The sequence below is a fragment of the Euphorbia lathyris genome, chromosome 6 (genome assembly GCF_963576675.1).
Source record: "Euphorbia lathyris chromosome 6, ddEupLath1.1, whole genome shotgun sequence".
NCBI classification, from domain to species: Eukaryota; Viridiplantae; Streptophyta; class Magnoliopsida; order Malpighiales; family Euphorbiaceae; genus Euphorbia; species Euphorbia lathyris.
This window is the reverse complement of record NC_088915.1, coordinates 62,439,759-62,443,942: the sequence shown is the minus strand read 5'-3', so window position 1 is coordinate 62,443,942 and position 4,184 is coordinate 62,439,759. Positions and strand designations below refer to the sequence as shown.

Sequence of the window (4,184 nt, the reverse complement as noted above, 5' to 3'; positions counted from 1 at the left end):
AATGAGCCGAAGTGGATTGATGCTGGTGTTTTCATTAAAACGTATTTAATTCAAATCTTTACAAGGAAACTTTGTTGAACACTTAGGCAAATTATCATCTTGAAAGAGTTTTAATTTGATTAAGGGCAACTATCCCGAAAGGGTTTTGTCGCGTTCAAAGCCAATTAATTAGAGGTTCCGTCATTTATTTCATCTTTATAATTCGTACAAAGTTTAAAGTTGTTTCTTTGCTTAATGCAAACAAATATACTTGTTTACTTTTCTAAAGTACTAAAACGTTCCTGTTTTGCAAATTCAATCTTAAATCAGATATTTTCTAACATCTTCATATTCTAATCTAATTCTCATTCTAGCTATTTCAAAATCAAAACCGATTAAACGATTTTCCCATATTATAAACCTTAAAAGTAAATTTAACCGATTCAAAATAAGTTTTTGTTAAAAAACGTTCCCTGTGGGATCGATATCTTTTATTACTACAAGCGTATACCGTGCACTTGCGGAAATCGCTCAACAAGTTTTTGGCGCCGTTGCCGGGGAGCGCCCAAATTTTTGACAAAATTTTAAATTTTTCGTGTTTTATTACGAATCTAGGTTTATTCATACTTATTCAAACTTTTATATTTTTAATTATTTTCAATTACTAACATATTTATTTTTCAAATTATGTTTTGTAGGTAGATTCGGTTCGTGCGAAATTTCAAGTTCATGCGCAGTTCTCGAAGTTCAGGCACGTCACCAGATCCTATTGACCCAGAAATTGAAAGAACTCTTAAAAAGAACAAGAAAGAAAAGAAAAAGAAAAACAAAACCCCAATAAAAACTAAAATTACCGAGCCAGAAGTTATGTCCACACTTATGGATTACGCTAGGCCAGGAGTGGCCGGTGTAACAAACAGTATAGTTAGACCCCAAATTAATGCAAACCAATTTGAAATTAAGCCTGCGTTGCTTAATATGTTGCAAAATAATGTAACGTTTTACGGGTTACCTAACGAAAATCCTAATACCCATTTGACAAATTTCTTAGAAATTTGTGACACTTTTAAAATACCAAATGTGGCTGCAGAAGCAATCAATCTTCGCCTTTTTCCTTTTACTTTGAAGGATCGAGCCAAAGAATGGTTAACTTCTATGCCAGCCGCATCAATTGAGACTTGGGAGCAATTAGCCCAAGCATTTTTATCAAAATTTTTTCCTTTAGCAAAAACCGCAAGAGTCATTAAAGAGTTAACATCTTTTTCTCAAAATGATAATGAAACTCTTTATGAGGCTTGGGAACGTTTTAAAGAACTTCAACGTTTATGCCCACACCACCAATTGCCCGCTGAACTTTTAATGCAAACATTTTACAATGGACTAAATCCTACAACTAGAGGTTCATTGGACGCTATGTCTGGAGGGTTATTCATGAAGAAAACATCTGCCCAAGCAAGAGAACTTTTGGAGGAAATAGCAATCAACAGCAGTATGTGGCCCGCGGAACGTGGACACCTACCATCAGCGAAACCATCATCCTCAACTACATCATCAGTTAAAGGTATAGTGAATCTTGATCCAGTAGCGATGTTGCAAGCCCAATTTTCTGCCTTGTCGCACAAAATTGATAGGTTTATGGCACCGTGTGATCCTAATGGTCAACCAATCCAAACAGATGTGGATTACGAAGGTATGAGTGAGATTGAACAGGTAAATTTTGTCCAAGGGCAAAACCAAACTAATAATCCTTATTCCAATACATATAATCCTGGATGGAGAAATCATCCTAACTTTAACTGGAGAGATAATAATAACAATAATGTTAATGCTAATCAAAATCGTACTAATAATTATCAAAATCAATCAAAAGATTCGATTAGCACTTTATCTTCTAAAATCGACAAATTCATTGATGCTATGAGCGGAAAAATAAGTAATCACGACGATGGTTTTAAACGGATCGAGAATAAATTCGATCAGCTTATTAAAAACCAATCATCTAGCATCCATAATTTGGAGATTCAAATTGGACAACTCGCCAAATCAATTCCATCCCGCAAAGAGGGAAGTCTTCCAAGCCATACGGAAGAAAATCCGAAAGAGCATGTTAAGGCTATCACTCTTCGTTCAGGGAAAAACTACTTAGGCCCGGAAATGCCCAGAAATTCGACTTTACCTGGAACTGATTTACCAAAGCCCAAAGAAGATACATTAAAACAAAAAGATGCACCGATTGAATCTAGTACAAAAAAATTTTGTACCCAAACCACCTTTTCCACACAAAGTCCGCAATAAGGACTATGACAAACAACTTTTAACATTTTTAGACAAACTTAAAAATTTGCATATTAATTTGACGTTTATGGATGCGATTACACAAATTCCCAATCATGGTAAATTCCTCAAAGATTTAATTTCAAAGAAAATCAGTTGGGAAGGAATTTCATCCATTTCACTAACTGAAGATTGTAGTTCGATTGTGTCAAGCAATTTGCCCACTAAACTCAAAGATCCCGGATGTTTTACCATTCCGTGTAAATTGGGCGATATAGAATTCCCAAGTTGTCTTTGTGATTTAGGCGCAAGCATTAACTTGATGCCATTATCTATTTTTAATAAGTTAGGATTAGAAGAAGACATCAAATGTACCAATATGGTTTTGCAATTAGCGGATCAAACCACTAAAAGACCATACGGTATAATTGAGGATGTTTTAGTTAAAGTTGACAAATTTATTTTTCCTACCGATTTCGTTATTTTAGATTTTGCTTATGACGTAAATTGTCCGCTAAACTTTGGTAGACCGTTCATGAACACGGGACGTGCTCTAGTTGATGTGTCAGAAGGGAAAGTAGTTTTACGGATAGGAGATGATAAGATTGAGTTTGATATGAACCAAGCGATGAAATATCCTATGGAAGATTTCGCTTGTATGAAACTCGATTTAATTGAAGAATGTGTAAATGACATTGTTCAGAAAGAAGAAATAATAGAACCTATAATGAGTGAGGAACTAGAAGATAAGGACCCAGAACCTTTGATTCGAGAAGATGGACCAGTTCCGCCTTCAATTATAGTTCCACCTAAATTAGAACTTAAAGAATTACCAAGTCATTTGAGGTACGCTTTCTTAGGCGAAGGCGATTCTCTACCTATAATTATCTCTAACAAGTTGACACAAGTCCAAGAAGAAAAATTAAAAGAAGTTGTTAGAAATAGGATATGAAGCATGGGTTGGCAAATTTCTGACTTAAAAGGTATTAATCCAAGTATTGTAATGCATAGAATTCACTTAGAAGAAGATAAGCCACCTAAAGTGGATAGACAAAGACGCCTAAATCCGAATATGAAAGAAGTAGTAAAAAATGAGATTACCAAACTTCTGGACAATGGAATCATCTACCCTATCTCGGATAGTCAATGGGTTAGTCCAATCCATTGTGTACCTAAAAAGGGAGGCATAACAGTTGTAAGGAATGAAGAAGGAGAATTAATACCCACACGAACCACCACTGGTTGGAGAGTTTGTATAGATTATAGAAATTTAAATAAAGCAACTAGGAAAGATCATTTTCCTCTTCCTTTCATTGATCAAATGATCGAAAGGATAGCCGGTCATGCTTTCTACTGTTTTCTTGATGGTTACTCCGGATTCTTTCAAATATACATTTACCCGGATGACCAAGATAAAACAACCTTCACATGTCCTTACGGAACATTTGCATATAGAAGAATGCCCTTTGGTCTATGTAACGCACCTGCAACATTTCAACGTTGTATGACTGCGATTTTTAATGATTTCATTGAAGATATCATGGAAGTTTTTATGGACGATTTTTCAGTTTATGGAGATTCTTTTGATTCATGCCTAGGAAACTTGGATAAAGTTTTGTCTAGGTGTGAAGAAACAAATTTGGTATTAAACTGGGAAAAATGTCATTTCATGGTTGACAAAGGAATTGTTTTAGGTCACAAAATATCTGAAAAAGGATTAGAAGTAGATAGAGCAAAAACTTAAGTAATAGAAAAATTACCCCCTCCAACTACTGTTAAGGGAGTAAGATCATTCTTAGGACATGCTGGTTTTTACAGAAGATTTATTAGGAATTTTTCTGTAAATTCCAAACCACTCACTAATCTACTCATGAAAGATTCTACCTTTGATTTTAATGAAGATTGCGTTAAAGCTTTCGAAACATTGAAAA

At 34.8% G+C, this 4,184-nt stretch overlaps 1 non-coding gene across 1 annotated transcript; it reads right to left on the bottom strand.

Moving 5' to 3' along the window:
• Positions 1–1,215: 1,215 nt before the first annotated feature.
• Positions 1,216–1,322, bottom strand: LOC136234294 (small nucleolar RNA R71). The gene has a single exon (XR_010691185.1). It is a non-coding gene; the product is annotated as a small nucleolar RNA R71 (small nucleolar RNA).
• Positions 1,323–4,184: the final 2,862 nt, after the last annotated feature.